Below are 27,105 nucleotides of genomic sequence, written 5' to 3'. Positions count from 1 at the left end.
ATCAGTGAAATAAAATACTCAACTTTAGAACTCCACTCAATAAGAGCTATAGGAAAGGCCATGGCCTAATTCTGGTTCCATAATAAGCAATAACCCTCTGTAACTCTTTCGTAAGACTGTAGGAGAGGGAAGGAATTGAGAGCTAAGCAGGGAAGATGGGAGAAGGAAAAAGGATTCTATTTTGCCCACATGAGATTGGTCTTGCCAAAGGTTCTCTAAAAGGCATCAAATGCTCATTTGGCGACAGGTATTTCTGGGTAACTGGGCTTCTACTTGCAAGCCCAAACCCCTTTTCAGAGAAAGCAGGAAGCTGCATTTTGCTGTAGATAGGAACTTAAAAGCAGCTGCTATATATATCACTTCAGCTAAGAAAAACCCAGAAAAGCCTACAAAGAGCCCCAAACTCTCTGTTTCAATCATCTTCAAGTTCTAAATAACCTCCTTTTTTTTTTTTTTTTTTTGGCGGGAATCTCATTAAGCAAATTTTCAAGGCAGAGGTCATGAGATAGAGTTTATGACCATGTTTCCCATGAAATTTGCTGACATAAGATGTGGAGTGGGACCAGACTAAGAGAAGGAGGCTGTAGAGCTGTCTGCTTTTTTTGCTTAACCCAAGCAAGAGGGAGCCTCCTTCCACCTTGGGTCTGCAATGCAATTCACTATACTTGTGAGACCAGTGAGAAGGAATAGATGCTTTACAATTTTTAATATTGTAACAACTAAAAGTGACTAACTTAGGATCAACTTGTTGAGGTGTGAAAAAAATAAATAAATAAAAGTGACTTTTTTTTTTTTTTTTTTATCAAATAGCCATCTGAATTCTAAAGAATGTGAATGGGATTTGAAGAAACCTCTAACGGAGAAGTGGAGTCACACTGAGTAGATATTAGCATTCTTAAATAGTAGACTCAAATCACTAGCAGGAATTGTTCCAAAGTACACATTTTCTTCTCCTTCTTAGCCTTTCTGGGAGGTTGAGTAGGCCAATGCATGAGAATACACTACCCAGATCATTTTCTTTTTATTAGCAACTATCTTGTGCTCTGTCCAAGAGCAGTCAGACAAATTTTCTTTGCTCAGTTCTCTTAGTCACAGCTCCCTTCTCAAAGGATGCATCACTTTCTTCTTCCTAACTCCATAGAGTCTACCTTTTTTGTTGTCTTCCTCCCAGTCACCACTCCCAACTTATCCACTGGGATATCTCTTCATTGGAGTTGAGCTCAGCCTCACCATATACTCTTGTCTTGCTTCCCTTGAGGACCAGCATTCAGGACTGAAAAGTGTAAGACCTTGAACTCAAGAGCTCAGAGGCTGAAGCCAGGGTTCTTCCTGTTGTAAAATTCTATTAGCTTAGCCAAGTCTGTGTCTCAATTTTCCCATCTGCAAAGCAAGCACAGCAATGGAACTTATGTCTCAATAAAGTGCATACAAAGTTGTTGGCACATAGTAAGAGCCCCAGATTAATAAATCTTAGCTATTAGGATTAGCACCATTGATATCATTGTAGTCACTGCTGTTGTCATCATCACCATAATTGTCTTCTTTAGTCACTTGCTATGAGGTAGTAGACAAGAAATAAAAATCTCAGATTTGGAAATTTCTAGAAATTCTATAATCTTATGAAATTGTCACTGTGTTTTTTCTTTAAGAATACTGTGTTTTTATCTCCTTACTTAAATGTCATTTTTCTTCCTGGAAACTTTTATATCCTAAGAAAAGGTGTAAACTAACCAGGAGGAAGCAGGAAGGAGAAGGAGAAGGCCCATGCCCACCCCTACCTCCAACAATTGGCCCAGTGCTGCCTAGGGCTGAGGTGGGCAGAGCAGGACACAGCAGCCACCCATCTTCCCTCAGTCCCTCACTTCCCCTTTGCTCTGTGTCAAATGTATAGTGCTCAGCACTTTGGTTTCCTTCTGCCTTGGAATTCACCGCACTATGTCCACAGTATGGTGGTTCATTTTCTTAACTGTCTTCCTGTCTAGTCTACAGGAGTCTCTGCAACTGGGAGTGGGCTTTGTCCATCCAGCTTGATGTTCTTTGGCCCAAGCACAGTGCTGGCCCCCAGAAGGAAGAAACTCAGTCCCTGCCTCTTGTCTGTTTCTTTGCAATGATGAAAGAAGACAACAATGAGGAGGGAAGGGGAGGGGACTGCAATGGGAGTAGTGCAGTGGTGATAAAGATGGTAATGGCAATAACTATGTGCCTTGCTACTGCGTCTCACTGTCTTACTTTCAGTTCCCCTTTTGTCAGTGAAGAATCACACTGGAAACATAGATGCAAATGACCCCCACCACACACACACACACACACACACACACACACACACACTCATTCCACAGGACTCCAAGAGGGAATGAATACCAGGTATTGGGGAGCGCAAAGTAGAAGAGCAAGTGCAGCAGCAAAACCAGGACATGGAGGTCAGGGTTCCTGGTCCACAGGTCCACATTCCCACATAGCCTCTGTGTTCAAGAGCCCATAGATTCCCTTGGGTGTTTATGATTTGGGGGAACCCCAGACAGGTGACTCACCACAGAGAACTACCATGTTTCCACAGGAAGGATCACCTGCACACCTTCATCATGAAAATTGCTCTTGAAATCTAGTGACCACATCCCTTCTTTGTCATTTTCACCTTGATAGGGTCTTCCCCTTCCTCCTTCCCCACCTCCACTTTTAGCAAAACTGGTTCATTCTGGGCATCAGCCAATTTTGGGGGGGACTAATGAAAGGGCAGCTTCCAAAAATGGCAAGTCTATATGCATTTTTAGAGAGGCCCTATAGAGGTCAGCGTTTCTAAGCAAAGGAGTGATTGTAAATCCTGGGGTCAGGAGGGCAGATATGAATGGTGACATTTCTAGGTCATGTATGTGTATGGGGAGGAGGGAAGATTGTAATACCAGATGTGGTGCAAACACTCTGCAGTCTATCGCCTTGATGGTCCACATAACTTGTAAGTAAAACACGAATAGTTTGACCCAAAGACTATGAAATGTTCCACACTAGTACCAAAGTCTTGATCACATTACCTGCTCCTTGCTCAGAAGTAGAAGTAATAGTAACAGAAGGGATTGTTGTCAGAGCCGCCATTGGTTTTTTGACTGCTTTCTCGGCGCAGGTGAGATCTGTTTATTATATCATGTATATTATGTGATGTATATATAAACCTCGGCAACTCCTAAGTAGAAGTTATTATGAATAAACCTAAACTCAGAGAATCACATAACATCATATGGCTTAGAAGTGGCTCTGAATGTAGGCCCATCTTACTCCAAAGCCCATGCCTTGTATTTCTCTATGTGATGGAGCTGTTCGAAAGAGATAACAGTGGGCATGGATTACTGACAGGAACATAGACAGAATGCCCAGCAAGGAGTCGCTGATGGGAGGCCTACAGTCCCTTTTTTATTTGTCTATTTTCTTTAGGTCCCAAGATGTGTGGATAGAATGGATAATATTTAATAATTAAGTGGGCCAATGGCTACCAATCCAAGCAACTTGCTCTATTTTCTTACACTGCTGTGGCTTACAAATGTATGACATTTGTCAGTGACTGGAGGCATTTCGTGATTTAAGCCAAGTCCAGAACTAGAGTGTAGTACTGGTCCACTGCTTCATAGAACATGATGGGGCCTAGAAGGGCACTTAGAAAACTAGGACAGAATTGCCCTGTGCTGTCCTGTTTGTGTGCACAGCAGTTCATTGTCCACATGGCCTCTCCTAGCCCAGCCATCCTCTTACTTTGACATCTTAGGATCATCATGACCTTGCTCTGGAGATAGCCTGGCTGAGCTTACTACTCTCACTGCCCTTCCTTGGAGTATGTTGGGAGTTATCACAATAAAATTTGGCCACATTATTGACAGTATTGAGCAATAAATTAACCCTAGCTCTCCCGTAAGCTTGGTGCTTCCGAAGCCATAGACTTGCCATAGACCGAGTCCTCACATCCTTCTCTCTTTGTTGAGATGCTTTCCCACTCATTTTTGTGAGATGAATTTCTCTTTTATGCATGTCCAGTCACTCCTGACTGTCTGAAATACTCAGGTTGAGTCCAGGGCTCCCAGCTGAACTTTCATTCTATGGAGATGGTGCCATGTAAGACTGCATTTATTTAGTCTCTCCCCACAAACTACCTGAGGACAGGGATTCTTACTTACCTTTTGGTTTCTATACCTTGCATGCACATATAAGAAAATTAGCAAATTATTGTGGAATAAATAATGTGATCCTCTATCTTGTTGACACTGTCACTGAATAGCTCAGAACCCTTTAACATAGCAGGCCCAAGGAGTGTGAAAAGTAAGTTGTGTGGCTCAGCTCTTCCTTCTAACAAATGATAACTCTTTACAGAAAGAAAAAGCAGGGGGAAAAAAATACAAAGTGGTGACACATCTCTATGTCCACATCCAGGATTCCAAGGCTATGAAGTGAGAGGTAGAAGGAGCAGCATGGTCTTGGGTGGGGTGCACAGAAATCATAAAACTATGTGTATATTTGCCCTTGTTTGAGTTTCACTGTATGCAGCAGGAGAAGAGGGAGAGCTAAGGAAGTTTGAAACAAGGAGAAAATCATGATTCTTTCACTTGTTCTTCATTGCAAAGTATCATATGGGTCTCAGGGTTTACTAGTCTGAGTGTCAGTTGTCAAAATTCAAGATAGAAATGGATCTAGAAAGTTCAAGAGATGCCAATGAATCTATATTACCCCAGTGTATAAACAACATAGCTTTATTTTTTCCACAAACAATATTTCTTAACCAATAATGACACTTACAGTCATCAATACCATTAGACATTTACTCTAATTAATATTCTATATATTTCACATATATCAACTCACTTAATGTTCCTGTTGACCTTCTGAAACTGTTCATATATAAGGCTCAATCTTGTGGTGCAAATCACATCTGCACATCACTTCAAACATTCTGGGTCTTTTTGCTCAGTGTCCTGACAATTTGCCTTGTTCTCTGAAAGGCTGATTGCACCAAAGTGAGCTTTCCTGGAGAAAGGGTGGGGGGCTTTGCCATGTGTGGTATGAGAAAGACATTCCAGGTGATGGCTGCTCTATGTGTTAGACCCTGCAAGTAAAAACCAGTGGAGACTTAGCCAGACAATAAGACATGTGCCAAAGTCTATTTATCCAGAAATTGGAGCTGCCATGGATAACTCATTAATAACATCTCCCTCTCCCAGCCAATAAGCACCACCCAGGGGCACACAGTACAAATTCTCTCTCTTAGGCCACCTGTGGGAAGGACAGAACTAGCCTGAAATAAAAATGATCACATGCCGACATAAATAATTCATTTTCATTTCTACAAAGGCACATGAAAACCCTTTGCTAGTTTGTACTGTTCTTTTATGGTGGACATAATGTAGGAAGATGCTCTCTACAGGATTTTCAAAAGCAATTTCCCTTGAAAACCAAATGTGGGCACGTTTCCTGACTCTATCCATTTATTTGTCAAAGTACAGTTTTTCCCATACCATATGTCTGAAATCTTCCTTTCTCTAAAGGGAGATTGCTGGACTCTTGAATCCTAAAAAAAATGTATGAAATCCCAGACCTACCTGATCCTGGTCTCATACAAATAACTTCAACTGTAACATGAGAATGACTCAGTGATTACCTTATTTGCAATAATCCATTTAAAGCAATACACCAAATATCCAAAAATTATTAATATGTTGCTTTACTCTGTGCACAGATACCTGTTATTTCTTTTTATCAAATAAGGGTGATAATCTCTTGTCAGTTTATCTTTCTCTCTAAAAGTCAGTATTCAAGTTATATCCAAAAATTACTTAGGACACTTGATCAATCTGACAAGCCAGTAATATGGGCATTAACCACCTGGGTGAATTTAAGGAGAAAGTGATTAGAATTAGAAACCTACCTAGAACCACACCACAATAGTAATACTTAAAAGAACTGGGCTGTTTATCCTGTAGACAAGGACATTTGTATTATCTTTTTCAAAAATCTGAAGGATATTTTTGTAAAAAAATGAAAATATATATATATATATATTCTTTTTAATGAAGATAGTAGTAGTACACAGTCACTATTGCAAAATACAGGGCAGCAGATTTTTAGAACAACTAGAGAAACAACTATAGTAGTAAAATATTTGGTTGACCCAGGAAACAGTGAGGTCAGGTGGAGGTGTTCACCTGTAGACAGATCGGCCACATGGTGGAGATGTTGTAGAAGGTATTCAGGTATCACCATGGTGGGGTGGCTCTACAACCTTGATAGTCCTTTTGAACTCTCAGACTTATAAGCCTACAGATTCAAAGTTATTTGTATCTAGTTTTGTTGGCTAAGGACTGGTACAAGGCAGGTTGGAGCTTTCAGAAAAATTCATAAGAAATGGTCGTTGATTTCAAACAGAATCACCAAATGTTACAGCTGCAATCATACTTAAGAGAACACTTTAGCTCAGTACCCGTAGCTCAGTAGCTAGGGTGCCAGCCACATACACCAGAGCTGGTGGGTTCGAACCCAGCCTGGGCCTGCCAAACAACGATAACAACTACAACCAAAAAGTGGCTGAGCATTGTGGTGGGCGCCTGTAGTCCCAGCTACCTGGGAGACTGAGTCGAGAGAATCGCTTAAGCCCAAGAGTTTGAGGTTGCTGTAAGCTGTGACTCTACTGAGGGTGACATAATGAGACTCTGTTTCAAAAAAAAAGAGATAGCACTTCACATGATCCTCATGGTGAAAAGATTGTGCTGGGGATAAGAAAGGCTAAATGACCTTCTCAACATCACTCAGCAAATTGTCACCAAGTCAGAGCTCAAAATTTCAAATGAGAGATAAGATACTTATGTATATGCCCAAGGAACACTTCCCATAGCACACTTTTACAGAAAGAAAGCAGCAATAAATAGTCTCTTCCCTTTGTACTTTACTTAGTAAATACAAAGTACACAGGCACTTTTATTTTATATTATTTTATTTGTAGTTTTGGCCAGGGCCAGGTTTGAACCTGCCACCTCCGGTATATGGGGCCAGCGCCCCACTCCTTTGAGCCACAAGCACTGCCCAAGCACTTTTATTTCTTAACTAGCCAAATGATCCATGTTTAGGGTAAGGAAGCCCAAAACACAGAGTACTTAACTATGCAATCCTGTTCCTAAATTTTAGAGATAAATGGGCCTGAAACAGTATATTAGCAAGACCTTAGAAAGGTTGCAGGAAGATAAATCTTAACTCAAACTACTATCTTGGGAGGCATTTGATAGGAGACTTGAACCTGCTAAGGGAATTGAGAAAATCTATTTCAGGTAAAAGTTGTCTTTTCTGGGCAAAAAGCAAAGAAAATCTACATAATACTTCTCACTGTCACAATGCAGACCAAAAGGCCAGGTATAGCAGGCGGTTTCAGATTGTGGGTTGAGTCAAGGAAAGTCCCTATTCTTAATATTTTTATGGATTTGTCAAATAGTAAAAAGGAATCAAAACAATTATAACAAAATAATTGATAGCAGCAAATTTAAAGACTAGACAAAACTGAGCAAATTATGCAGATAGAGGCATAAAAATCTGGGGTAGAAAGAAATGATCAGTCTGGCTTAAAACTCCTAAATCTAATGAGTTGTTCACTATACACCAAGCTCCAGACTTCCAGTGCCATGCACAGTAATTCATATAGTAGAGGTACTCAATTGACTAGCAATTTGCACAAATGGAACCCTGACATCAGAAAATGGCCAGGGCTTATGTCCCAGGAATTGTGATGAAGGTGAGGGCCAGCCCTAGGTGAAATCCAGACATCTTTCATTGAATTTTCTGCATTAGAATTACATTATATGTTTTCACATCCATCTTTAAGGTGATAATGTGAAAATCTCAAAGTCAAGATCTTTTGAAATCTCTCTTTCTTTCTGAAAAGCCAGAACCTGCTATAGAATAGATGCAAAATAAATTTTAGTTAAAATGAAGTTAAGCTGTTTTTCTCTAATACTCCCTAGTGACAAGGAACTGTAAATTAATTCCAAGTCTTCTCTTCCAAATATACCTGGGCACTAGGGGTATGTGTATGTAAATGTAACATGGAGGCACAAACATAACTTTGGGAATTTGTCTTTAGCCTGAGTAAAATAAGTGTCTTAAATTCTCCAAAATTCCATTTCTTCAACTATAAAATGAAGGTAATTATCCTCCTATTTCCAGATTGCTAGAACTGTGGTGAGGATAAAAAAGAGATTTTATATACACGAAGTGCATAGAATAATGTTTGCCACATACAAGTGTTTAATAAATGATGTGGGTGGTCATTATCAACAAATTATTTATTTTTATTTCTTTATTAAGACCTGAGTTCAGGGCGGCGCCTGTGGCTCAGTGAGTAGGGCGCCGGCCCCATATGCCGAGGGTGGCGGGTTCAAACCCAGCCCCGGCCAAACTGCAACCAAAAAATAGCCGGGCGTTGTGGCGGGCGCCTGTAGTCCTAGCTGCTCGGGAGGCTGAGGCAAGAGAATCGCGTAAGCCCAAGAGTTAAGAGGTTGCTGTGAGCCGTGTGACGCCACGGCACTCTACCCGAGGGCGGTACAGTGAGACTCTGTCTCTACAAAAAAAAAAAAAAAAAAAAAGACCTGAGTTCAGAAATTACTTTTGCTCACTTCAAGAGACAAAATCTGAACCAATTGGACCCTCTTGGAATCCAGGCAGGATTCTGGTTCTCAGAGAGGAAAAATCTGTAGACTAGCAACTTAACATATATTACTGTTTGGACTTGCTCTCCTATAAAACATTATGAAATATAATTCTGTTGTTTAATTGAATATAATACCTCTTAACTTGGTGGGCAATTTTTGCAACATGTGTAATATTTTCATTTCCTACTTTTTCATTTTAACTTAATTCAGCCCCGGGCTTTTATAATGCTCCAACTTCAGAGCAGGTTTTTCCCCAGTCTCTGTATTCTGCTGAATTCTATCTTTATCTCTTCCAAAAAGAGCGAATGAGAAATGAGACTGCAATGATCAAGGGCTTGTCCATCTCTGTTGCCTGTAAAGATATTTTGGGTTTGTTCTGTTGTATTCATTTTTTTAAACTGAACACAATAAAGTGTATATGACTAATAAGATACTCTACAGAATAATGGTGACCAGTTCTATCCAAATTGTCACAAAAGGTATTAAGTAATCTTTCCGCGTGGCTGAGTAAGACTCCATGGCATACATATACCACATTTTGTTACTCCACGCATGAATTGATGGGCATTTGGGTTGATTCCATATCTTCACAAATGTGAATTGTGCTGCAATCAACATTTGAGCACAGCTGTCTTTTTGGTGAAATCTTTTTTCCTTTTTGGTAAATACCTAATAGTGGGATTGCTGAATTGAATACTAGGTCTACTTTTAGTTCTGAAAAACACACACCTCAGAACTTAAATTGGACATAACCAATGAGCACACATGTGCATAAAAGGAAGTAAAACTCAATGGAAATCAAGGGGAAGAAGGGCAGGGGGAAGAGGGGAAGGGTGAAAACTCACCTAATGGATACAATGAACACTTATAACCCTGACTTGAGCATTACAAAAGTTATCCATGCAATCCAAAGCATTTGCACCTTTGTAATACTTTGAAATTAAAAGAAGGGGGAAGAAAAAGAGGGACTGGAACAAATATCTGTTTTTTAAAAAAAGATACTCTACAGAGAAGAAAATAACTAATTATAAGAAAACAATGTAAAATTCCCTAGACTAAAAGCATTGTAGACTGTAAGTAACCAGCTGTCCTTCTCAGGGTGTCCAGGGAGCCTTATCTGCTAAATGAGGAGGTTGGACTAGGAGGCTACCCAGGAGGTCCTGTGGACACTGATATCTTTCTCTTTTGTGGACTTCCTCTTTCTTCCCTACTATTTCCACATAATTGGGGCTTTGAAAGTTTAAGTATTAGTGGAAATGAAAAAGATACTAAATAATAAAAGATTGACAGTAAAGCACAACTTGAATATAGAATATATCTTATTTTTTCACTGCAGGTGCTTTTATTGCACTAAATTTAAAAACACTAAAAATTAGTTTATATTTTGTATTTTATGTTTACTCAGTAACCAGTGATGGTAAGTTCCTCAATATATTAATAGAACAAAATTCTTCAATTCACCTGGAAAATCTCATAACTTCCTGGAAAATTAAGTAGTATTGAAAATCTTAAGTTCAAATTAGACTTTCATGTTTTTATTTTTTATTTGTTAGATCCTGCTCATGCCCTCCCTCCTTCTTCCATATGTCCTCCCCACTCCCTTCTCCTGCTTCCTCTACCTCTGATCAGGACTATAATAGTGTTTTATTATTTTTAGGAACATGTAATTTTTCATATACTGATTTCATATTAGTATGGAGTTTCATATTAATATGGAGAACATTGGATATTTATCTTTCCATTCTTCCAATACTTTACTGAGAAAATGTATTTCAACTCCATCCAGGTAAATGTAAAAGATGTAAAGTCTCCATCTTTTTAATGGCTGCATAATATTCCATTGCATATACAAACCACAATTTGTTGATCCATTCATTGTTTAATGGCACTGAGGTTGCTTCCACGACTTGGCAATTATGAATGGAGCTGCAATAAACATTCTAGTGCAAAAATCTTTGTGGTAAAATGATTTACGTTCTTCTGGATAGATACCTAGTAATGGGATTGCAGGGTCAAAAGGAAAGTCTACATTTAGATCTTTGAGGATTCTCCATACTTCTCTCCAAAAGGGCTGTATTAGTTTGCAGTCCTACTAGCAGTGTAGAAGTGTTCATCCACATCCATGCCAATGTCTGGTGCTTTAGGACTTCATGATGTGGGCTAATTTTACTGGGGTTAGGTAATATCTTAGAGTGGTTTTGATTTGCCAAATTAGACTTTTAAAAAGTGATGTAATTAGGCTGACCCGGTGGCTCATGCCTGTAGTCTTAGAACTCTGGGAGACCGAGGTGGGTGGATTGCATGAGCTCAGGAGTTAGCATGACTTCATCTTTAAAAATAGCCAGGCAGTGTGACAAATGCCTGTAGTCCCAGCTACTCTGGAGGCTAAGGCAAGACAATCACTTGAGCCCATAAGTTTGAGGTTGCTATGAGCTACGATGCCATAGCACTCTACCAAGGGCATCGAAGTGAGATTCTGTCTCCAAAAATAAAGAAAGAAGAAATATTAAATTTACAAATGTGATATAATTAAATATTATGAAAATAGTGCATTTAAAAGAAAACAGAAAATTAAAAAGCATGAAATCTCATGAACAATGAATATAGGATATACACAGTTTTTACAGAAATCAGTTCATGTAAATCAGTTCAATGTATACTGTTTTCATTTAACAACTTGCAAAGCATTGCAAATTGATTATCTGAGAAGAGACAAGATGTGTGTGTGTGTGTGTGTGTGTGTGTGTGTGTATAATCTCACAGGTACTTTTGAAAGGAAGAAGGAAGATAGGTTGGTATAAAAAAAGAAAGAAAGCAAAAGAAAGACTTCATTTATGAAAGATTGACACTGAACGGAGGAAATAACATAACAGAGAAACATCAAGTACCTGAACAGAGGAAGGCCATAGAGGAGCAAGACAGCTATGTCACAGAACCCAGAAAGTTACAAGGATTAGCATTACCATGAGCCGTTAGATGTGACAGTAAATAAGGAAGCCCCCAAACAAGATGTGTTAGAGTGTACCTGGGTGTCAGTGAACCCTTTTAACCATGGCTTTGCTTTCAACATCAGGCAGTTCTTCTACACTACTCTAGTCCAAGGTTCATTCTGTAGATTAAATGAAACAGAGCCTTTAGGCTCAAGGACACTAGGCACAGAAGAGGAAATCAAGAGGATTTAGTATAAGGAAGAGATTTCCTTTTCCCTTCCTTTACTAAATTGCAAAAATATCGTCAATAACTCACCATGATCACCACCATTCCCTCTTCTAACTCATTCTCTAAGGTTCCAACTATACTTACCTTAAGCAAGAGATTGGTAGAGCATTCTTTAGAGAAAAAAGTCCCTGAAAATACACTTCCTACCATTATTATTTGGATCTATTTTAATAAAATAACCCGGAGCCTATCAGAAAATATCATTCAAAATTTGACAAAAATACAGCACGTGCACAGTTTTTCATAAGCTTTAAAATGCTTCATTCTCAAATATGAACGGATAGCTAAGGATTAATAATTAACTAAGAAAACACTCCAGGCCTGGTCTGGTGGCTTATGCCTATAATCCTAGCACTCTGAGAGGCCAAGGTGAGTGGATTGCTAGAGCTCAGGAGCTTGAGACCAGCCTGAGCAAGAATGAGACCCCATTTCCACTAAAAATAGAAAAACTAGCAAGACATTGCATGAGGCACCTGTAGTTCCAGGTACTCCAGAGGCTGAGGCAAGAGGGCCACTTGAGCCCAAGAATTTGACATTGCTGTGAACTATGATGACACCAGGCCACTCAACCACAGGGTAAAGGAGTGAGACTCTGTCTCAAAATAAATGAATAAGTAAAAATATAAGTGTTACTTTTAAAAGATTTTAATTAGCATTCACAGGTAGGTAATAGAAAATAGCCTATCTGTGGGAGAAGAACAAGGTACTATGTAAAAGAAGCAGTTAGATATTAAGAACAGTTTTAAATTAAAATTATGGTCCAGCCAAGAGGACAGACCAGAAGCAGCAGGCAAGAGAAAGAAATATAGGACATCCGAATCAGAAAAGAGGATGCCAAATTATCCCTGTTTTCCAACTAGAGCTAGACCCTGCCTCCCCCCAACAACAACAACAACAACAACAAAAATAGCTGGACGTTGTGTTGGGTACCTGTAGTCCCGCTTGCTTGGTAGGCTGAGGGAAGAGAATTGCTTTGAGCCCAAGAGTTTAAGGTTGCTGTGAGCTATGATGCCACAGCACTCTACCAAGGGTGACAAAGTGAGACTCTGTCTCAAAAAAAAAAAAACAAGAACAACAACAACAAAACTGTAGAGGTTTAGTGGGAAGCTCAATCCTTATTTGGCTCTGACAAGGTCTCCCAAACTCTACACTCAGGTGGTTTTAAAGAAGTCTGAGTGGGGAATCTGCCCTTCTGTCACTACCTGGCAATAATGAAACATCTCTACACTTCCCTCTGGGTTAATGTCAGAGGAGTCTTGGGAAGAGTCAGGGCTTTTACTACTGCCCCACAGTAAGTAAGCTGAAACCCTTGTTCTGGTGGAGGCTACACCTACCCCTCCCAGTCAGGGAGACATCAGTGTAGGCCTACTGAGGAGCAAAACTCCCACCCTACTTAGCATTAACAAGGAGGCTCCTCCCTAGGATATCAAAAAAGATCAGAAGGAATCTGGGCTTTGACTCTCACTTGACAGTAATGATGTAGCATCTTTATTTCCCCTGTTGAAATGTTGTCAAGAGAAGTTAGCAAAAATATAAGGTTTACATAAGATCCAGCATCTCATAGCATACTTCTGCGAATATCCCAGGTTCAGAAAACAAATAACTTACCACAACAAAAACAAAAAAGATATCAACTTTAATAAAAAAGACATTAACATTTCTTAGACAGAGATTGTCTTTTCCCTCTGGTGCCCAGCACAGGGAGAAATCACTGAGTCCTTGGTGAGGACGTGATTCACATGTCTAGGGGCATGGGAGAGCGGAAAGAACACAGGAAAGGGGCAGAAGATCTCAATGCAAGTCCTAGCTCCTTTAATTGCTGTGAGCTGAGCTTCACTTGAGTTGCCCAGGCTTCAATTTCTATGTCTCTTTACCAGGGAAGTTTGTGGGGGTATAGAAAACAATACCTTAAAAAATGTTTTAGAAACAATAAAATTCTAAGAGTTCAAAAGTAGTATCTATTTCATTTACTGTTCTATACCTAGTATGGTTCCTGACAATTTAGCTCATGATGAAAGGATTACTCTCAGAATCCTTAGAAATTAGAGGTAATGTAGAGCTGGTTTTGTGCACCACAGTCTAGCTTTCTACTGAAAAGTGCTATGTGCTACTGAGGTTGAAAATGCAGCAACATGTGTGTATTTAGTTACAAGCATCTTTATTTGTAAAAGTCAAATATAATACAATTGAATTAAATATAAAGAAGAAGAAATAAGGATGAAAAATTTTTAAGTAAATAAAGCATCACATATGAGTTTATGAAGAAGACTAAACATTCCAGGGGGCAAAACAAAGAAGGAAAAACACACAATCAGTTATGACATGTGTTCTGTCCATACAGCATGACTAGTATGTGGCTTTCCACCAGCAACACAGAGTTTGTATGCAATGCTAGAGCAGTGTGCTATAATTCAAAGATGGTATGACTCTTCCTTAGCTACTTATTTAAATGATCTACCATTTAAAATACTTCTGTAATATTACACACGTGTAAAGTATAGAAGCACATTAGCTTGTATAATCATCCTTTTCTAGCTAATCCACAGTGCTTCTATTTAACTATAATGTTTCACTTGGTACAGCAGTAGATCACACCTGCTTTTACATGTTATAAAATCAGCCAGATTATATGAAATCATTTGTAAAGCCTCAGTGCCAGAGAAATGCAAAGTATTTCATGGGTGGCTAATGGTGATTGAGCACTAGTTTCCGGCCACATATTCTGTGTGACCCTGTGTTGATGAAGGACCTGGTCTCTGCCATGCAGGACCTCAGAGAAAACAGTGTTAACAGCACAGTAGGTGTTGCAGAGAGAAAAGACAAGATGCCATGGACCACAGACAGCAACCATCTGGCTAGGACTTTGAGAAGTTATGTAGGGTTGCCAGTGGTGACATCTAAGCTTGGCTCTTAAAGAAAAGAATGAAATGAATTAAAAAAAAAAAATAAGTTTTAGGTACTGTGAACCACACAGACAAAATAACCAAGGACATGAGGTGCTGATGGAGATAATGATTTACGGCAGCGGTTCTCAACCTTCCTAATGCTGCAACCCTTTAATACAGTTACTGTGGGTCACAACCCACAGTTGAGAACTGATGATTTAGAGAAAATACCAGAAAACCTAGAGCTCTTGGCTCTACACCCTTTCTGACACTGATGTTGCTGTAAATGTAAGGAAGATGATTAACCCCTTTGGACCTCACTTCCCCTATCTCTGAAACAGGTACAATCATATGTTTCTTAGAAGGTTGTTGAGCACATACGTTGAGCAAAGAAGACAAAGTATGTGATGTGCCCAGAATAGCAGACAAGCAAGGTCCACTACTTATGTGTAGGGGTTCTCTCTCATACATCATATTTTGGTATGAGTGTGGAAATACTCTCACTAGCAGTTCCTATTACTCCCAGCATTCCCTTTACCACAGAGACTCAAGAATGCATAAGACACAAACATAAAAAGCAAAAAGAAGTTGGAAATATAGCCGATTAATTCATTGGTGGGATTTTTACAGAAGACTTCATACATGGTGTACATCACAAATGTCAAAGTACTTTTGATTCTCAGGAACAGAAACATTATTGCTTCTAATTCTGTACTTGGGAAGACCTCTTGAAGTTCTTCGGATGCAAATCAGAACCAGCAAATTAGAAGGGTACCTACCAACAGGAGGCTGCAAAAGAGGCTGAGATAACATCTTCAAAAATTTGGGGGTCTCAGACCCTCAAAGTGGAGCTGGTTTTCTGCAGTCTAGCTTTCTAGACTTTCTATATAGTCTAACTTTCTATTGTAAATATTTCCTCAAAGGGATCACAAGGTTAAACACAGAAGGTGGTTTATTAATGACTCTCAAAGGACGTTGCCACTCCTTTGGGGGCCATTCAGTGAATGATCTCCACAATGTCAGAGTGTTTTTCATTAAGAAAAAACACTCAGTCTGCACTCTGGTCAGGACATTTCAGTCTCACCACATTGTTGCTTCTCTCTTTCATCAGTGGCTGTTTCCTTTTTGGCTTGGTTCCAATGCCAGATGAACCATTGATCACCAGTGAAAGGAGGCCTTTGATAGGTGGCCAAGGCCAGGCAGAGGTTTGTCACGGATGATTTGGTTTAGAAGTACTTCATGAATGAAGAAAAAAAAAAAAGCACTTCCACCTGATCTGCCCTTTGGTCTATGAGTGGGAAGTTAAGCAAGAAGGAAAAGAGTGATTTAAGAAAATGAAAAATACAAATTTAGAAAGAATGTGATATTTCTATCAGAGCTGTTCCTTGCACAGGCTGGCTCGCCCCCCCCTCCTTATTCATGCCATGTTTCAATCTGGAAACTTTATATCCAACAGTATAAAATCATTGGTAGCTTCTAAGAGACACTGTGCTATTTAATACCTCCACATCTCCATGCTAAGTCTTCCCTCCAGATGGATTGTCCTTCCTGACCTCCACTCAGATCTAGTTTCAGCTATGAAGCTTATCTTTATTGCTTTTCAAAAAGCCAAGATTAGCAACTTCTTCCTTGCCCATTTGGTAGTGCTTCTCTGCTAGAATCATCCCTGCTTCTTGAGCTGAGTCTAGGATGGGCATAACAAGACCCCAGGATTCCTCCACAAAGAAAGCCTGGCATACTTCTATTGGTTACCAATTCTAAGATAGAAAAGCCCAGCAAATTAGAAGAAATGGATATATTATTACTCCAAATTTTTTAAAAAATATCAAACAAATTTTTTTATTAAATTTATTTATTTTTTTGTTAAGTCATAGCTGTGTACATCAGTGCATTCAAGGGGTACAATGTGCGATTTTCATATACAATCTGAAATATTTTCATCAAACAGTTCAACGTAGCCTTCATGGCATTTTCTTAGTTACTGTATGTAGACATTTGTACTCTGCATTTAGTAAGTTTCACCTGTACCCATTCTAAGATGCACTGTAGGTGTGGTCCCACCCATTACCCTCCCTCCACCAAAACCTCCCCCCTCCCTCCCCCTTCCTTGGCCCTTTCCCCATAGTCTTGTGCTATAGTTGTGTTATAGCCTTCATGTGAAAGCTATAATTTAGTTTCATAGTAGAGCTGAGTACATTGGATACTTTTTCTTCCACTCCTGAGATACTTTGCTAAGAAGAATATGTTCCAGCTCCATCCATGTAAACATATATTTACTCTTTCTTCTGCCTGCTGAGGATTCTGGCTCCAGATTTCTTGATGTAGACAATCTATCTCTTCAATTTTGGAAGAAAAGTTTGAGGAGCAGTGGTCAAAAAGTCTGTGATTGCACATCCTACCTCATATTTTCTCCATTTCATGTTATGGCTGTGTTGCTGAGAACGCCAAGAAACACACTTTGTAAAGGCCCCGTTGTTCATCAGCGTGTCCTTAGAATCACGATACAGAACAGACCTAGTGAGTGTCTCTTCGATCAAGCCAAAATGAAGTATATGGGAGTTGATCATACCTGGTAAAAAGTAATGACATTAGAGAACTTAGTTAATAATTCTGTTCTGTGAAGTGCTGAATGTGGAAGTGGAATAAAAATTAAGAACGGACAAAACTGGTTGATACAACAGTCTGTCACACAGAATTCTCCATTAATTGATATTTCATTGACATTGATCTTCATGATGGAGACCTCGGAATAGTTTGTGATCCCTTGAAGACAAGTCACATTTGAAGAAATCTTATTTATGAACTCTCAGGGCTGGACATGGACTTGGAAATCATTTGGTTTAGAGATGACAAATGCACAGACATGTTTGGACACTCTCACTTTCTAAGACCCTGGAAGACATCATTAATCAATGAGACTCTCTCTTTCACTGAGCCTACCTATGGATGCAAAAATTTCTTAATACATTACTCTAGGCAGACACAACAAGCCAAAATTATCTTGCAAAGAAAATTTAATCTATCTTTGATTGCATCGAACCCTATCTCCAAAGAATTAATGTCCTCAGTAATAGTCCACACAGGAGGATGTCAAGTTTCTGACTGAGCACCTCTAAGATGAGGCATTACCTAAGGAGCCAATTTATCATATTCTGATTATTTATTCACCTATGAATATGTGTGTCATTAGTGAGAGTTACATGCATCATACAAATACTAAAAACACCAAATATTGTAATCTTAACACCACTGCCAAATAGGAAACATTTCTCCAATTTTATAAATAGGAAAAGTCAGAATTTAAGGGATCAGACAGCATATAATGTGGCCTATTTAATATTTGAAAAACAAAATTAATAATTTAAAAATCAGGAGATTTTGCATTACTCTGAAATTAAAAAAAATAAAATGCTTTTCACTTAAAAGTAATATAAACCTATTTTTCCATGTGGCAACAATTGACCCATGCTTCTGAGCAGTGGGAACCATTAGATGATTTTGTGCCTGCAGTTTTCCATAATCCCCACCATGAACACAATTCCCCAGTGTTAATTTTCCTTTCTACCTGCTTCACTCGAGTTACCCGTGGATGCCCCACAAGCATTTGAGTTGACATTGACCTCTCCGTGTTTCCCATAGCTAATACAGCATTTGGTGTCTTTTTGTCATTGTATTTTTTTTCCCTCTAACTTGCAGGGTTTTCCCTTCCAGTTCCATGTTTAGGAAACAATAAAAAATGGCGAGGATTGGGGGAGACCGGGACTCTGGAGATGAGAAAACTTTGGAGAATTGAGCTCGCTTCTGCCTTCTGTTTTCACATGAACCCCAGAGGCATTTGTAGATCATCTTCCTGAATGGGAGGCTCAGAATCCAGGTTTGTATCTGTTAAGGACAGCTGGGAGGGGTCAGAAAAAGCAGCAGAACTTTTGGCAGAGATTGGGTGGTCTTACGAAGTGAAGTAGATGTTCTCCACGTGGCCTGCTTTGCTATGCCATGGCATACAACCTACCAGGCTCATACTCTTATGTCAGCGTACCATATGGAAAGTCTCTGTCTGCATGCGGAAGTCATACTCCATCTCAGTAAAGTCTCATTGTCTTTGTTGTGACATTTTGATACATTCACTTACTTTGTTGTCATTTCTTTGTGTTTTTACTCAAGTGACTGTCCCATACCTGACACTGTCAAAACTCAATAAATGTTTGTCAAAACTCAATAAATGTTTGCATCATTGTTCTTCTGCACCTTAATCTCTTTCTTTGTGGCCTCTTTCAAACATTAAGTCATAATCTACCACTATGCCAAGAGGCAGGTGGAAAATGTTATCTCCATTTTGCTGATGGAAAATATGAGGTACAACAGAGACCAAGTATCTTACCTGACTTCTTACATAAAATTAGAGGTGAAGAAGAGATGGAAATACAGTATTCAAACCAATATTTGTGAAGTAATGTGTCTGTGAGAGGCAATGAAGTGGGGCAGAATAGTTGTGAAGTTTGAAACAAATTTCAGATCCCGTCTTTACCAGCTGCTATTACTCACATCAGGTACTGCCCTTGATTTTGTTGAGTACCGAGCTTCAGTGACTGCCAGGTGCATTGTGGTTTTTGGTAGAAATTATAGAATGACTGTCTGCAATTGTATTATGCTCAAATAGTCCTGTGCATATTCAAAAAGGTTTATTTCATTTTTTATGACCAACTCTCTTTCCCTCTGTAATGTAGACTCAAGTACAGGGCAGCCAGAGACATGGAACAAGGATGGTGCAAATCCAAGTGGCAGACAGTATACTTTTTCCTTGTTTCTAAAGACTAGCATTAATTCTTTCTCTGCCTTCCTTATTGAGATGAATTATCACCCATGGGGTGCCCTGGCCCTCTTTATAAAGTGTCTTGGGATCGTTCTACTTCACTGAGGAGCCAGATATGATTATGTGTGAACCATCATGTACAGTGATGGAAGAGGTTGAAACTAAAATCCTGAGCCAGAGATATGTGCAAAGCATGGTTTGGGGAAAGAGACAAAAGAGAAAAGAAACCAACTATCTTTAGGGAGGGGGAAGTGGAATGAGGATGGGAAAGATGACAGTGAAGAAGTGACAATTCCATTATATCTTGAAGGATGAGTAAAATCCCAACAAGGGAACACAAAGAAAACCACAAGAAGCCAAGGACACACAGAAGTGAGAACACTGTCACACCGCAAGAGATCAGAATTGTCAGGGTATGACACAGCAGTGGGAGACATCGCTGGAGATGGGAAAGAACGTCTTTCATCTTTCATCTTTCCTGAAAGATGAAAAGGAAAAGAAAAAAGCACAAGATGGGAAAAAAAGAAAAAGAGAAGGTAAGAGGGAAGGAGGAAGGGAAAGGGCGAGAATGAGAGGAAGAGGAGGAGGAAAGTTGTTAAAAGCATTCCAGTAAAGTACATCCAGGAGTTTGGGAATCAGATCTTTCTCTAGACACAGATTCAGAGACAAAAGTATTTGCCTTGGCTTACCCAGTTAAGAAGTGGTGGAGCTAAGGTTCCATGTAGGCACTTTGATGTCAGAACTGATGATGCTTATTCTGTGAAGCCACCAGCGCATCCCTGGGATAAGTGGGGATTTCCCAAGAGAATCCTTTGGGTGAGGACTTAGCTTTCATTGAAATTGATTTGATAGATTTGCTTAAAACTTATCTTTGTTCATTTGTGCTTAAACTTTAACAGTTGGAATGAGATAGTTACCACCTCACCTTGGATCTTTTCCCCACTCCCAAAGCACTTGAAAGAACCTGTGCAAGGGAAGCACCTCATCAGTTTACAGAAGGCCAGCTCTGGCTCCAACTGTCCTATAATTTTGCCAAGACACATAAAAACATGTCTTTCAGATTTTTTTCACTATCGAAGTGTGTTTAAGGGGAATCAGTGTCGAATATTTAAATAAGGAACTTATACTGAGATAGAAGAAAGATCTGGCTTTGAATCCCCACTCCGCCACTTTCTACCTGCATAATCTATGTTGTTACCTACCCAGACCCTCAATTCCCTCACTTATAAAATGGGGCAATCATACATTCATAACGCTTTGTTATGAAGATTAACTATGATCACATGCATAATATTTCTACGGTAGCATCTGCTATAGGATCTTTATAAATGGAAGGTACATTTACTTTTCACCTGCTCTGGGCTTCACCTGCTCTGGGAAGAAAAAACAGTCCTCACAATCACTGACCTTAGCCATGGACCAAGCACAGAGTGATTGGGCAGCTTTGGAGAATTTCCCAGCATTGTTGGGGCATAAGTGGGAAACTCCCTCTACCCCATTTCTGAGCACAAGACTTCAACTCAGAGAAGTTCTGCAAAGCTTTTGGCTGATACATTATTTCCACTATTTCTACTTTCACCTACCTTAAGTTTCTCCATCCATTCTACCAACCATGTCAGAACCCTCTGCCAGTTCACACTTGTAGCTTCGGGGGGAAAGAAGTAATATCTTTTATCTAATGACAACAGATCTCTTCTCTAACTTTACAGCCAGTCTGAGTTAGGCGGATTCACAAAGGCTGTTCCTAAGTTGAAGACTGGCCAGAATCAGTGGTGAAAGCTGACCGGTTTGGCATGGGTACTGATTAGTCAGAATCAGAGCCAGCTAAAAATGATAAATATGGCAATGCTCCTTTAAACAGGCTGCACATCCGTCATACCAGAAATAGAGATGTGCATTTGGAAGGTTTGCCCTCACTTTGGTTCAATACCAATCCAGCAAATAAACAGTAAATATGATATACAGGAAATCAGAGACACCAGTGAATGGATGGATACCCCTGGCTATCAATGCCACCCTGGCTGCCCAGAGATGCAACCCCTACCCACAAGTAAGCAGTCCACACCTACCTTTCTGTGCAAGCAGTGATCCACGCTGTTGGCACAATAAAGAACTTTGTTCAGCAATTAAATACTTCTGAGTATATTTCTTATGTTGCTGGGAATCCTCAGTTTCCTGGTGGGATGGGCCCAACCAAAGCCTTCCCTAAGTGCCAGCTTAGCTGACTTTGTTTGTCTCTGCTTCACACTGCACTGTCCACTAGTCTCCACAGCCAGGAGGCTTGAGTTCAGCCACCTTGACTTCAACCACTTGAAGCTCAACACAGGCAAACAAACCATGGAGATGGACATCACAGAAAAAAGAAATGCTCTTCCCCAAATTAACATGGCCCCTCCACCTTAAACTCTTCAGTAGTTTCCCAGTGTTCATGGGAAACAGAAGCAAGAAGTCTTGACTGGGTCTATCCGGTTGACACAATATAGACCTCGCTGGCTTCCTCAGTCTGACTTCTGCTTATGTACTTATGATCTCCGGCCACACCAGCCTTTCCTAGTTCCTTAGACTTCTCTGTTCAGAGGACTCTTCTTTCTTTCTTCCATCTACTCTGATTAACTCCAATTCATTTTTAGGTATCAAGTTTATTTATTTATTTATTTATTTATTAAATCATAGCTGTGTACATTAATGTGATCACAGGGCACCATACACTAGTTAGACCGTCTGACACATTTTCATCACACTGGTTAACATAGCCTTCCTGGCATTTTCTTAGTTATTGTGCTAAGACATTTGCATTCCACATTTACTAAGTTTCACATATACCCTTGTAAGATGCACCGCAGGTATCAAGTTTAGAGTTCTCCAAGGAACTTTTCTTTGAGCTCCTCCGTTAAGGCTTCGTTATGTGTTTTGCATTTTGCTTTTTTTATGCCTTTAACATCTCTTGTTCGTTGTGCTAAGGAAAAACATAATAGAATAATTGGATAGAAGAAAATGATATTATGCTATACCAATGTTTGTTTCTGCTGCAGAAGCAGCCATCAGGGGAACTGGCTTCATTCATCATTAACATATAGTTTGTCTCCAGAAAAAGCCATGATTTTTTTTTTTTAAAGGATTAATGAATTGGCATGGATTTCCTTTTTAAATATTACTTTTCTCCATTTCATGATTTATTAAAAAAAAGTCTAGGGAAACTAACTGAAAACCTTACAGAAAAGTTTAGTAATATTTTTGCTGTTTGGATTTGCTGCAGCACATACATTTATATGACTCATTTAGCTTGGGTAAAGTATCTTATTTTTTTCCCTGCATATAATTCTCTCTTCTTAACAGCTTTATTGAGATATAATTTACATGTTATAAAATTCACCCATTTAAAATGTACAACTTGTATATTTACAGAGTTGTTCAACCATCATAATTTAATTTTTTTAAATATCATCATCATTCCAGAAAGAAATTTCATAGACTATTTTTTAAATACATTTTCTCATTTATTAATGTTATTTTTCAATTAATACCTATTTCTAACAGTGAAGTATAAGCATGAGAAGTGAATCTGTCTATTGGAAGACAAATGTCTGCCACTAATGCCTGACAGACAGTACTTAGCAAGTAGTCAAAGGATTAGACTCATGATCTTCAATGTTATCTTCTGTAAAGGAGGATGAAAATATGTTTCACATAGGACGTTTTGAGGGTCTACAAATATAATACATGTGAGAGCACTTTTTAAACTAAGATACCACATAAATCTTTGATATCACTTACTATGCATTTTCAGTTCAGGGAAAATTTAGGTTAGTGAGATACAATATTGAGAGTATCAGGATTGCTCCCAATTTTTCTTTTTTTATTTCCAAGAACAGAGCAAGATGAACTTTCCAAGATTCTCTTGTGGCCCTCCTGGCTGCAGAGACTACTTCCTCAACTACTTTTGGACAACGGGATGTGAGCAGAAATGACACGCATTACTTGAAAGACCAGCCCTCAAAATCTTCTTGAAGTCTTGGCAAAAACAAAGGGACAATAGATAGAAGACTCATTTCTTTGAAGAAAACCAAGGAAAGTGATGCAAACTCTGACATGAGGGAAAATTTAACTCTTGTGTGTGCTAAGTCACCAAGATTTCCAGACTATTGGTGATGTAACCTTATACAGAAATCAGTACGCTGAAGTGGAGGACCACTGTATCAAAAAGATAAAATAAATCTCATTGGTTAAGCATTAGCAAATTAGTGATAAGGAAGTTCACACAAGCTGGAAACATAGTTCTCCAGATTGTGTAGTTATAAGACATTTCATTTCATTCCCTCTTCTAGCTTTTGGGATACAGTGAGTATAGATAGTCAACAAACAGATTTAATAGAAAATCTTGGGAAATTGGAAAGGACATGTTTACTAATGGCTGTCTTTGAACAGATATTATCAGATATGAGCTCAAAGAAGAATTAGGTACTTTAAAGGAAGAAATGAAAGAGAATTTCTAGACAAAGAGATTTTAGAAGAAGTCTAGAAATTCAAGACCTTTTCAGAGCTTAATAGGCTATCAGATTCCAGACCCCAAAAGTAAGATACAACATGTTTAAAAATTTTTAAATGCAAATTCTAGGGAAAAATCCTCCATTGAATCAAGTGATTCAGAGCAAAGGTAATTTCTGCTTCAATACAATTCAGTCCTGATAGCCTTAAGATAGCTTTAGTTAGGACAGAGAGGTGGAAGTGTGAAAAGGCAATAAAAATAGAGTGTGAGACTCTTTCTAGGAAAGGATTTAAAGTGTACTCACTGGACACAAAACTGACAGGAAAGCATAGAAATTAGAGCTACGAAGGTATTGAAAGAATCACACTGCTGAAGAATCAAAAACTCATTCAAACTACCTTTGGTCCTTTGAGACTTGAGGCAATCTTTGGGATACTCACCTATCACCAGCAGGAGAAAGCAATAAAGCCCGTAACAATGGAATACTTTCCACCCTCTACTTTAGAGGCCTCCAAAGAAACTGGTGGGCAAATAGAGACTCCCCCTGAAGATGGAGACACAGACATGGGCTACTAAAGACAATAGATTTCTTCCATCGGATATCAAAATTGGAGCCTAAAGGGAACTTTCTTCACCCACCTAGACTAGGAGGACTTTATAAAATCAGTTCCATGAAATTTCTGAACCATTATTACCAGTGTTATAGGTCAGGTGCTCCAAGAAACAGACTCAGAGACCCTGAGATATGTGTACATAAAACTATACTTGGGGAATGCCCTTGAAAACTTCACCTTTAAGGAGTGAGAGAAGTAGGATTAGGCAGAGCGGAAGGTTGAACCAGTAAAGTAATTGTAACAAAGGACTTCACAAATCTCACAGGAGCTCAGGGGCTGAGAGAGGCCTTCAGAGTTGTCCCAAATAAAACAAAAAGTCTATATCTTTGCATCCCATGTTAATCATTGGATGTAAGCTGACATTAGACAGGTAATAACCTTGGTCAAGGCAGCTTCCTTTAGAAGACAGTTGCTGCAGGGGGACTTGGCTGTGAACCATCAGAAGCCAATGCTCTTGGCTGCTGGAGAGATGCAGGCCTTGCTGGACAGGGCACCACAGTGCACAACTAGTAATTTGTGTGTCTTGTATTTTTCCCCTGTGTAAACGAAAGTACAAATTGCAGTCATCCCCTTCCTATTCCAGTATTGTTTATTTGGTGGTGGTAACCAGGGAGAAGAATTGAGGGCAGATGACCATCTTCATGGACTATCAAGCCCTGAGGACACATATCTGGATTTAGTGGGGACGAGGGTAGCATATGTCATATTTTGGAGGAAGAATAATATTGTTGTTTGGTGATCAGAGAGTGACTTGACGCTCTCTGAGCCCATTTCCCCTTCACAGGAACACCAGAGAACCTCATTTCCAGCTTCCCATGCCCTTAGATTGCACCTAGTTATGGTCAATAGAATTTGGATATAAGAGAAGAAGCCACTTCCAGGAATGGTCGTAAAAAATCTCCCGTAAGAACCTCAGTCTGCTTTCTCACCCCATCCTTGAAGCTGGAAGTGAAAGGCCCTGAAGTTAGTAGAGCTATAGACAAGAGGTATAATTAAAGAACATCTTATGATTGAGCCAAATTGTAGAAGGAACTGGAATCCCAAAGTACACCTTGGAGGAGGTGGATTGTGGTGGATTGTGATATGAAGAATAAATAAACTTTTTTTGGTATTAAAACACTGAGATTAGGGATTGTGGATTAGCTGGAAGCAGGGAGAACCAACCTGAATTACTACTGGTATGCAGACAACATGGTTTATAAGTGTTCTTGAAGTGAGCTGACTACATAAGATTACCCAGAAGAGTCCCCCAAAGTGCAACTTTTCCAATTTCAAGGAAAATATTCAGTTGAAAGTAAGAACAACATATATCTGAAGATGTTCTTTAAACATAGATGGATGATAAATAAATGTACATTTACACTTCTTTATAGGCCTTAAATACCAAGATAACATTTGATATTTTTAATCTGTAGATCACTTTCCCAAACAGGGAAAACCAGTGTTCTGTAAACGTCATAGGACCATTAATATGCATGTATATTAACACACACACACACACACACACATATATTGTCACTCCCAAGTCTACTATGCCTACCACTACCAGCTATCATGCCCCACACCCTGACAGGCTTTCAGGCCAAAGAAATCATATAAAGGCTTTTCTAATTTGGTCAAAGAAAATAGCTTTTCAAACACATACAGACGGCCCTTTGCATCCATGGGTTCTATACGTGTAGACTCAACCGACCACAGATCTAAAATACCCAGCAAAACAATTGCATCTGTACTGAGCATGTGCAGTATTTCTTCTTGTCCTTATTCCCTAAATAATAACAATATAAGAATAATTTACATATCATTTGCATTGCATTAAATGTGGTGAGTAATCTAGAGATGATTTACAAGGGATGTGCATAAGTTATATGCAAATACTTCATCACTTTTATCAAAGACTTGAGCATCTGTGGATCTCAGTGTCTGAGGGAGGTCCTGGTACAAATCCCCCACAGATGCAGAAAGACAAAGGGACAACTGTTCAGTACACATTTACAAAATACCTCATTGATATCAGCATTTTTTGAAAACTGGCACAGAAAACATTTTTATAGGCCATAAAGTTGTTTCGATTACTTCCATCATGAGAGAAGGAAGATAAAGCTAAATAGGTTTAGGGAGTGTTAAGAAGAAAATAACGAGCCTGGTGCTCATTTGGCCTTCCAAGTCTCTCGGTTTCTCAGTACTAAACCTTATTACCAGTAGAAAGCGTTTTTTTTTTGGGAGACAGAGTCTTACTTTGTTGCCCTCGGTAGAGTGCCATGGCGTCACAGCTCACAGCAACCTCCAGCTCTTGGGCTTAGGCAATTCTCTTGCCTCAGCCTCCCGAGTAGCTGGGACTACAGAGGCCCACCACAATGCCTGACTATTTTCTCTGTTGCAGTTTGGCTGGGCCCGGTTTCGAACCCACCACCCTCAGTAT

The sequence above is a fragment of the Nycticebus coucang genome, chromosome 13 (genome assembly GCF_027406575.1).
Source record: "Nycticebus coucang isolate mNycCou1 chromosome 13, mNycCou1.pri, whole genome shotgun sequence".
NCBI classification, from domain to species: domain Eukaryota; kingdom Metazoa; phylum Chordata; class Mammalia; order Primates; family Lorisidae; genus Nycticebus; species Nycticebus coucang.
The sequence above is the reverse complement of the archived record's forward strand: the minus strand, read 5'-3'. Positions refer to the sequence as shown.